Source organism: Tenrec ecaudatus, chromosome 5 (genome assembly GCF_050624435.1).
Source record: "Tenrec ecaudatus isolate mTenEca1 chromosome 5, mTenEca1.hap1, whole genome shotgun sequence".
Lineage (NCBI taxonomy): Eukaryota > Metazoa > Chordata > Mammalia > Afrosoricida > Tenrecidae > Tenrec > Tenrec ecaudatus.
The window spans coordinates 150379652-150391016 of NC_134534.1; positions in this window are offsets into that span (position 1 = coordinate 150379652).

Below are 11365 nucleotides of genomic sequence, written 5' to 3' on the forward strand. Positions count from 1 at the left end.
TTAAAAATCACTAAATATAGCTATACACTTAATGACAAAATTAAATAAAGCTACTTCAGATGTTCTGATCCTGGCCTTCTTTGCTATTTCTCTAGTTTATGGCTCTCTCTGGTTTGCATCAAAAGTGCTTTTACTAAGGGCAGAAGGTCAGTTGTGTGATTGCAAACTGTGAGCAGGGACAGGTGGGAGAATAAACCCTCACTCCGCCTGGGAGAGAAAAGGAGATGGGACTGGATGAAAATTAACAGACTCTGCTCTCCCTGCTGTTCACGATATAAAAGCATGTGCTGGATTGATGCTTGAATTCTTTTAGCAAATGAGAGAACAAGAGCAGAGCTTGGCTACAGAGTCTACACTTCTGGGTCTCAGCACCAGCCGTTAGGCTAATGCAGATCTGATGAAGCTTAACCTTATGCTATTTCCAAATAAGTAAATGGATGGATAGATAGGTAAATAAGTAGATAGATGTGTCTTTTTTTTTGCGGGGGCGGTGCTGTTTGTTCCGTAGGTAAATGGGACAGTGTCATGGGAAGATGTTGACAGCTCATCCAAGGTTGCATATTGAAGCGACAGTTGGTCTGTCTGTCCACCGGAGATAAACGGACACTTTGCCTCTTACTCCCTGTCAAAAGCTGCAGAAAGCAGCCACCTGCAAGCTTATCAGTTGCTTCCTTTCTCCCCAGCCTCATCCTCCCCTGTGTCTTTGAACAACTTGAAGTAATGAGCTTATGTTTCTTTGTATGCCTCAAAAATTATAAATCGCTCTTTGTGTAATCCTGGCACAAGCATACTGGCTACACAACCTAAAGACTATAGAAGCCTTCCCCTAATAAAGCTCTGGGCTCTGAGGTGTCTATGCACCAGGGACCCCGCACCTCAGCTGCGTCTGTCCTGTCGTTTGTTTGCAAGCTTTCTCACTGCAGATGGTTCCCCTCTTGAACCCGCTGTAACATAAGAGCTGCCATCATATCATCTTACAGCTAGATCCACAGAGAAGCAAACAAACCTGATGCCATCAGCCGAGGACTCGAACTCATGGTAACCCCATAGGTTGCAGAGTAGAACTCTGCTCTATCAGGTAATCAAGGTTGTGACCTTTCGGAGGTAAGTCAGTCACCAAGTCTTGAGCTGCCTTTATTTTTTGGTTAGTCTCTTAGTACTTAATCATTTGTGACACTCAGCAACTCCTTGATATTAACTAAAACCAAACCCACCGTGGAGTCCATTCCAACTCACGGTGACCCTGTAAGACCCAGTAGAATTTTCTTGTGGGGTTTCCAAGGCCATCGCTTTTGCTAACAGAGCTCTGGGGGTGTGGTGGGTTGAGCATGAGGCTACCAATGGGAAGGTGAGTGGTTGGACCTCACCACCCACACTGAAGAAGAGAGACGTGGCAGCCTGTCCCCAGAGAGGAAGCCCTGTTGTGCGGTTCTACTTGTCTCATAGGGCTTGTCCCATATATCCTTCTGGAAACAGATTGCACATATTGCTCCCATAGAACGGCCAGTGGGTTCCAACCACCAACCTTTCCGTTGGCCGTTGAATGCTTCACTACTACACCACCAGGGTTCTAACCATAAAACCACCCATTCAACCACCAGAGAGCGGGAGGCCTTCAAGATGACCAGCCTTGAAAACTCGGTGGTACAGTTCAATTCTGCCAGATAGGGTTGGAATTGGCAACCATAGGATGGGGCTTAAATACGAGACTGGGGCTTCCTGGTAACTGTGTAACCGGAAGGGAAACTGTCTGTATCCTCCACGAGGGAGATGTATGGTGGTACCAAAGGGTCCCTGTTAAGATCAAGAAACATAAAAATGACCTTCCCTTTACCCAGTGATCTCACTTCTGAAAACCATGTCCAAGGGGGCTACTTAAAGGGGTGAGAGGAGAGGTTCTTGAAAATTGTTTGCTAAACCAAATTAGAAAGATACTTCTTAAAACCAAACCAAACCCTCCCAGCCATTGAGTCCATCCAACTTACAGGAGACCCTGCCGGACAGAGTAGAACGGCACCAGTGGGTTTCCAAGACGAACTCATTACAGGAGTAGAAAGCCACATCTTTCTCCTGCAGAGTCCCTGGTGGCTCTGAACTGACCTTGTGGTTAGCAGGCCAACGTCTAGCCCAATCTCCCACCTAGCATAAACCACCAGGGCTCACAGCCGCTTCATTCATAACCGTGAAAGAATTCAAACAACTAACATCTGGGGATGTGTTCATCAATTATACATAGTCATTGATGAATAGAGTCACTGACCTAATGGACCGTGATAAACAAAAACCGAGGAGAAAAAAATAGCTGAACTCAGCTCCAAAACTATAGTAAATGAAAAGGAAAGAAAGAAAAAAGAGAGACCCAATGGCATACATACATGAAAATCTATGCGGAGAATGATTGAAAGCAGAGGTGTACTCTCTCCTCTTTTAAAAAGCAGAGTTGATTCTTTTTGGAAAGAAGGAAATAAACGTGAGCCTTCGGCAGACAGCTGTACTCTTGAGCTTCGAGTGGACTCCTTCCTTGGACTTTCCTGGTAGCAGCACATGGCACAAAAGCCACTACTAACAAGCTCCATGCAGGAACAACAAACCATGAATTGCGAGGTATTTCAAAACCAGCCCTGACCAACCACGATTGCTTGCCTGTGGCTAGGATGATGTGGGTCTGGGCAAGGTCTACTGAGTGGCTAAGTCTCTGAAGTATTTAAATTCAGGGAAGTTCCATTACTGAGAGAGGGTAAAATACAATAGACCCCAGGGGAAATGCTCTGGGAAATACTCACAACAGAAAAATTGCCAGCAGCCTGTAAGCTTTCAGTTAGGGTGGTTAGAAATATAACGTAGGAAGATGGTGCTTAAATTGAGGGTGCTGAACAGTTATCAGACATCAAAGAACAAAAAATCTTATCAGTGGGTGCCCACCTTCCTGATATGATCACTGAAGACAACCATGTGCATAAGTAAGTGTGGTGAAGAAAGCTGATGGTGCCCGGCTATCAAAATACATAGTGCCTGGGGTCTTGAAGGTAAAAAAGTGGCCATCTAGCTCAGAAGCAACAAAGCCCACATGGAAGAAGCACACCAGCCTGTGTGATCACGAGCTTTTGAAGGGATCAGGTATCAAGCATTAAAGAACAAAAAATCATATCATTGTTAATGAGGGTGAGTGCAGAGTGGAGACTCAAAGCCCATCGGTAGGCAACTGGACACCCTCTTACTGAAGGGTTGTGGGGAAGAGATGAGCCAGTCAGGATGCATATAACTTTTCTCTAGTTCTTAAATGCTTCCTCTCCCCAGCCACCCCCCACCCCAACTATCATGATCCCAATTCTACCTTACAAATCTGGCTAGACCAGAGGATGTACACTGGTACAGATAGGAACTGGAAACACAGGGAATCCAGGACAGATGATCCCTTCAGGACCGGTGGTGAGAGTGGCAATGTCTGGAGGGTAGAGGGAATGTGGGGTGGAAACGGGGAACCGATTACAAGAATCTACATATAGCATCCTCCCTGGGGGATGGACAGCAGAGAAGAGGGCAAGGGGAGATGTCAGACAGTGTAACATATGACAAAATAATAATAATTTATGAATTATAAAGGGTTCATGAGGAACGGGGGAGTGGAGACAGAGGGGGGAAACGAGGAGCTGATATTAAGGGCTCAAGTAGAAATCAAATGTTTTAAGAAGGATGATGGCAACAAATGTACATATGTTCTTGACACATGGATGGATGCATGGACTGTGGTAAGAATTATATGAGCCCCCAATAAAATGATTTTTTAAAAATTGAGGGTGCTGAGAAATATTTCTGACCACTCTCACCAGCAAAGAAACACGTTTATTATGCTTGATTATATTACTATAGATTTTAAAATACTCTAATAGAAGATCAGTCCTAGGACGGGTGTCTGGTTTTCACTAAGACACCTTGTTTCACTGGTAACACTTGAATATTTTGATTTTCTCTTTCCCTAGACAATGACCACACTAATCCCATCATTGACACATACATGCTGTAAACACTAAGCTCTGAGTTTAAAGTATACCTGCAAAAGGCCTTACCACCAAGCCAAGCCAGCTAGGTCAGGTGGAATGGACAGAGTCAACAAATGGATCAACCAGTTATTATCAGGATACACACTTACCTGAGGCCGATGGTTTTTCACATAAACAGCTTTACAAAAACAAACCAAAAAAGCCAAACAAACAAATAGGTCCAATTTGCTGGCTTAAAAAGGAAATAAACATATAATCTGGCTACTCTATGTTGTATTAACTGTAAAGACCAGTACCCGCCCACATTCCAAATTCTAAATTCTACTGTCTTGCCTATATGTCACACACACAAGACTAGCTGAAAACTATCCTGCAGGCTGCTCTATGGCTTCAAGAGGAAATACCTGATCTTGGTCTTTGGCAAATGTATGGTTAAACAGAACAGGAACCTCATGTATATGGATTTAAGTTTTCTTCTTTGGGAATTCTTCAAGTGAACAAAGTGATTTATTTATCTAATTCAAACCAACTGTATCTAAATACACAAAGGCCCCGCGAAGAGATGACAGTGCAAACAAATAATCCAAAGCAATTTCTGACCCAAACATTTCACTTAGCTCTCTACAAAGACTTGACTGAAGTGAGGTCATGTTTTCCTACCGGAGGTTTTGCTAATACTTGTTCCCAAGATACATATAGATAAAGAACATCTTAAATGTTTAATGCATGCCTGGAAGAAATGCATTTTCCAGTCCTTTAGTTACTAGTAAGAGGCTTGTACGTAGTCAGATCATAAGCATGTAAAACAGGACTTTCAGGGTTGGGCTGTCCACCACTGTAGACTTTTGAGCACCTGAAATATGGTTGGTATGACTTAAGATACTTAATTTTATTTTTACTTAGATCTGAAAAAAACAACCAAAATACCACTTATCTGACCATTTATCATACTTGGGTGTTTTGTATGTTGCTGTGGTGTTGGAAGCTATGCCAGTGGCATTTCAAATGTTATCAGGGTCACCTAAAGTGGGCTGTTTTAGCCGAGTTCCCAGACTAAGAACAGACTATGAAGAAGAGATAGGATGTCCACATCAGAGAAATTAGCCACTGAAAACCCTATGGATAGCATCAAAACACTGTCATGTACTGAAGGTCTAATGAATAGAAGCAGAGCATTGTCAGTCATCATGTCAGGAGATGAGCTCCTTAGGTCAGACGACACTCAAAGTGTGACTGCCAGGAGCTGTCTTCTTAGCGTAGAGTTGACCACAATGACACAAATGGAGTAGTCTGCCAGAGTAAAGCCTTTGGTACTGTCATTTGCTAATGAAGCGCATCTCAAAATTTGAAGAAACAGCTGCAAAAATCTACTAATGACTGGAACTTGGCATGTACAAACTTTGAGTCTAAGAAAACTGGAAGTCATCAAAAATGCAATGGTATGCATAAAAACCGATGTCCTCAGTGTTCGTGAGCTACAGTGGACAAGGACTGGCCATTTTGAATCAGAAAAGCATGTGGTTTCCTATGCCAGGAATGACCCAGTCAAAGGGAATGATGTTAAAGGATATTTCAAGACCTGTCTTGAAGTGCAATGCTCTTTGTGATCGTATTATATCCACCTGCTAGAAAATCCAATCCATACAACTATTATTCAAATGTATGCACCAACCACTAAAGCTAGTGATGCAGAAATGAAGAATTCTACCAACTTCTTCAGTCTGAAATGGATCAAAAATGCAATCAAAATGCATTGATAATTGTTGGTGATTGGAATGCGAAATTTGGAAACAAAGGCGAAGGAACAGGAGTTGGAAAATACAGTCTTGGTGATAGAAATGAAGCTGGAGGTCATATGATAGAATTTTGCAAGACCAAGACTCCTTCATAGCAAATATCATTTTTCAACAACGCAAATCACAAGTCTACATATGGACTTCTCCAGATGGAATACACAAAAATCAAATCAACTACATCCGTGGGAAGAGATGACAGAGAAGCTTAATATTACCAGGAAATTTGGAGGCCAGTCACTTGGCCAACTGACTTAAAAGGTCTATATTTGTACTCATTCCAAAGAAAGGTAACCCAACAGATTGCTCAAGTTATAGAATACCATCCTGTCAAGTAAAATTTTGCCAAAGATCATTCAACAAAAGTTGCAGCAGTACATTGACAGGGGTTTGCCAGAGGTTCAGGTCAGATTCAGAAAAGGTTGTGTCAGATAGAGCTTGGCTCAAAGCAGAGAACACTAAAAGGATGCTTACGTGTGTTTTATTGACTATATCAAGGCATTCGACTCTGTGGATCATAACGAACTATGGCTAGCCTTGGGCAGAGCAGGAATTCCGGAACACTTCACTGCGCTCACATGGAACTTGTACATGGATCAAGAGGCAGTTGTGCAAACAGAACAAGGGGATGCTGCGTGATTCACAATCAGGAACAGTGTGTATCAGGGTTGTATCTTCTCACCATACTTATTCAATCTGCCTGCTGAGTAAATGGTTAGAGAAGCTGGATTATATGAAGAAGAGCGAAGCCATCAGGACTAGGGGAAGGCTGTGTTAACAACCTGAGATATGCAGGTGGCATGACCTTGCTCGCTGAAAGTGAGGAGGACTTGAAGCACTGGCTGATGAAGATCAAGGATGGCAGCCTTCGGGATGGACTACAACGCAATGTAAAGAGGACCAAATACTCTGCTATAGGGTTTGCAAGACTGGAAATCTTTACACACAGCCTCATCATCTTCCCAAGGAGCAACAGTTATTGGGTTTGAACCAACAATCTTGTGATTAGCAGCCCAACACCTAACCCACAGTACCAACATGTCTCCTTCCTTATGGCTGTAAAAATTAACCCCAAACCATCCATTCAGTCAATTCTGACTTGTAGCCGTTAGATGATCGGTCCATTTTATCTCATAGCAAACTCGCGTGACAGAGTAGAAAAGGCGGGTTCGTTTCTCTTGGCTAGAAGGTTTGAAAGGACAGATGCCAGCTTTTTCTCCGGCAGAGCTGCTGTGTGTACAAACCGCCAACTTCTTAGCAACTGGGCACTTAACTATTTTCCCCACCAGGGCTCCCTGTATAGTTAAAAGCATTTTGGATATTAAGTAAATAAAATAAATATAAATTTTTCTCCCATGGCCACTCTATTTCTTCTATTATACAGTGTTATTCAGAGCAGTGGCTCCCAAATGGGTGATACCACCCCCTTGGGGGACCTGGAACCCTCAGGGGGAGGGGGCGGCAAAAGTTGATAACTGATGGTGGGCTATAATACGAAAGTCTTTCCCAGGGGAGTGCAGAATAACTCCCTGAAAAGGGAGTGTTACGTTAAATAAGTTTAGGAACCTATGTTTCAGATGATGGCATGGAAGGCCAGAGTGTGGTTAAGCATGACAAAAAACAAGAGCGTTGATGCCATCTGCTGGATACATGAGTACAAAGCAGCCACAAGGAACGGTAAAACTGCAGTCCGTAGACTTGCTCTCCCCGATGACAAGTCAGCAAATTAGAATTTGGTTGGAATCGACTTGATGGCAATGGATGTTGGTTTGGTAACACTTTAACTCTGGCTCTAAAACTGAAGAGGCTGTAACTTCAGGTCTCACAAAACACTGAGCTAAAGTTATACCAGTGGGGGGCGGGGTGTGTGGATGTTATACTTTGGTAGATACAGTCCTTGAAATCCCAGAGAAAATATGCTTTACCGTTGTCAGTCGGCAGTGGTGACCAGCCAATATGCAGGAATTGCTTCCCTGCTCATCAGAAGTCCTTCAGGAATGACGGAAGGTCATCCTTGCTGGACCTTTGCTGATTACCTGCTCTCATTCCTACCCAACTACCTGCACCTGCTCCTTCCTATGACATAATCTGCCCCCCCCCCTGCCCGCGCCCTTCTAGTTGATATCAACATCTCCTTTTATCTATCTACCCATTCGTTTTTTTCTCCATTAATATTTTCTCTGTTTCTAATAATTCTAGCAGGTCTAGCAATTCTTTCAATATTCCCATTTTTCCTTCACCCCTTATCTTTTGATTTCTGTGGGTTTTATCATTTTAGCTCATATTTAGATCTTTGACCTATTTTGAGTTAATTTTTATGAGTCCATCTTAATTCTAATGCACGTGGAGATCAGTTGTCCCAGAAACTTACGTTGAAAATGATTCTTAATTTTTGACAGTTCTATTGGCACTTCATCTACATTTCATACAATTCAATAGTTCAAGAAAAGTTGGGCAATTATTGCCATGATCAATGTCAGAACATTTCTTCTTCCTTGTACTCATTGTTTTTCATGTATTTTTCATTGTTATTTATTTAAATTGGGTTTTTAATTGCAAAGATATACCCAACAAAACATTCTCCAATTCAACAACTTCTACATGTGCTGTTGATTATATTCTTCATGTTGTATAGCCATTATTGATATATTTTTCCAAATTATTCCACCACCATTTGCATAAACTTCATGCCCCTAAACAAAGCTCTTCCTCCTCCACCCATGGTAACCATAGGTCAAATTTGGTTTATTTTTTTTGTAGTACTAGTTATCTTGATATAATAGTCACATATCATACACTTCTATAGTTAAATTGATTTTAAAGAGTTATATATACATCATCACAATCTGTTCTAATCCTCCCTCCCCTCTCCTGTCTGTATTCATTGCTTGCACCCCAATTCCCCCTCACTATCCCCACGCCCTACTCTTTCACCCCCATAAACTATTGCATCAGTTATTGTTTCTATGCATCCATTCCTGTACTTCACACACTAGGAAAACATAACAGAAACAATAAAAAACAAAACCAAAATGAGTAGAAAGAAGAAAATAATAATATAAAAATAAAGCATAAGAAAGACAAGACCACCAACAATATTTTAAAAGCCAGAGAAGAAATTTCTGTCATGGAATAAGTGAGAAATATTTTAGTCTAGAGCAATTCAGGTTGGGTCAAGAGGGAGGTCAACTGACCAAGAATCATATTATACTCTCGTTCAATGCACCATAACCAAGTTGACAATGCTCCATGTCTGAGAGTAAAGCTGTTGTAGTTCCTTGCCTGTAGCCAGAGCGTGTCTGCTAGAGGCCTAATCTGACTAGAGACTGCAGATGGACTTTGGGCTCTCACTGTTCTCCACAGCCTTCTACAAATCGTTGTTCACAATTTAAACTGATACCTTTCCCTTCATATTTGGGCTTTTGTTATTGTCATTTTTGGATCACACAAGTTGTTGTGCTTCTTTGATATGGACTTAGTTGATACCTTGCTTAGGTGGCTGCTTGTTTGAATACAAGCCTTTACGACCCCAGACACTATTCTGATTGACAGCCAAGAACTATCTACTTGCTTCACCACACTTTGCTGTAGCACCCTTATCTTCAGTGATCATTTCATGAAGGAGAGTATTGCGCAGGACCATGGTGTAAGAATGAACTGTTCTTGGATTGGGGCTAGAATTATGTGGGCTCCCAGAATCTATCCGCTTGTCCATGCGTTATGACGACCCCAGATTACTTTGGCAGTCATATCAAAAACAAAAACCAACAAGAATAACAAAAATAAAACCAAAAAAAAAAACTCCAAAAGAAGAAAAATTATCCATCATCCCACTGGGGTATAAGGTGATTGCATTTATAATATCAATACTTTATCTAATGGCATAGAATTTAAGGTACTATGGATGAGTTTATGCAAGTATAGTCCAACTGAGAGCTACAATTCATAAGTTGTTGCTTTGTAGCTTGATTTGATTGAACCGTTAACATTTGAGTATGGGGGTTGGTGCTAGGGGGAAATTTCCTGTTATTATTTCTCACAAGGGAAGACCCTAGCCTCTCGGATTAAAACCTATCATATTAATGCAGGGGGAGCATTGTATATTATTATGTAATATTCGGTATTAGATCTATGGTGGTTCTGGGTCCCCCTTTTATTGGACACCCCCTAAGCCAGGAGTCCCGTCCAGGGTCCAGCCACCACCATTTGCAGTCTCGGGTGGCGATCCCTTGCTTATCCTCCCATCTGGGTACTTTAGTCCCAAGTACAAGGGCACAGGTGGTTTTCGGGTAGGGCCGTTTGGGCTTCCTTTTGATGTGGCCCTTGGGACTGCCATGGTCCCTGTATGCCAGTGTAAGGTCTTCATAGTGCCGAGTCCATGGTGTGGTTCACCGAGGGGTGGGTACAAACATATTCCAAGTGTCTACCCAGAACATAAGAGCCAGGTTTATTTCCCCTGTAGGTTCCCTACAATAATTGTTTAGCACCCTTCCTGATGTGTTGCTCTTCCTCATTTACCCACCTCCTCACCAACAGAAATAACAGGGCCTCCTCTGAAATGTAGACGTTCCCCTCCTCTGGCCTTGACTTCCCAGTAAGTCTCCCCTCATTCCTGTGGAGGGCCCATTGATTTGTCACGGCCTTGTCTCGATGTGCTACAGCATCACGTGGATGGTTTTCTCCCTTTTCCTCCTTGAAGGAGTGACCCAGCCAATGCGAGGTCTCTTTTGAAGTGGTTCTTATGAAGTGCACACGAGGGAGGTTCATGGTGGTTGGCAAACTTCTACCCTTTATTTAGGAATTGGCCCCTAAGATTAGTGTTTGTCCTTACAGTAGTGGAATCATACAATGATCTGCCCTTTTGTGGTTAACTGACTTCACTCAGCGGTTTCCAGGGCCTTCATGTCACGCAGTGTTCCATGCTGTCATCGCTGTATTTAAAAGGATCATAGGATTCATGCTGTCCCACGGTTGCTTTATCCACTCTTCTACTGTGGGTATTTGGGCTGCTTCTGGTTTCTTCCACTCATGTCGTTTCTTATTTCTTTGAGGTATGTGCTGAGTGGGATAGCTGGAACGTATGGGATTTCAATTCCCAGTTGCTCCAAGTGTTGCCTTATTGTTTCCCATAGTTGTATTTACAAGTTTACCAAAAGTATATGCGAGTTCCAATCTCTCCACATCCTCTCGAGCACGGCTTTTTTGAATTGGGCTAGCATTGTGGGTGTAAAGTGGAATCTCACTGTGGTTTTAACTTGCATCTCCCTGACGGCGATTGAGTGTGAGCATTTTTCATGTTAGCGAAATGACTATTCTTTACCCATTGACTTGTTTTGGCACCATGTTGAGAACCAACTGATTTAAACGTCGGGGCTAATTTTTGGAATGTTTGCTCCATTGACTGTTGCTGTCAGGTGTCATTGTGAGCTAGGACCTAGTGACTCCACGCACAGCACACGGAGCAGTGCGGTCCCCGTGCATCCTTACAACTGTACCGAAGCCTGAGGCACGATGTCCATCTACCTCACTGATGGCGTTCTTTGCTGCCCTCCGTTACCAAGTATGATGTCC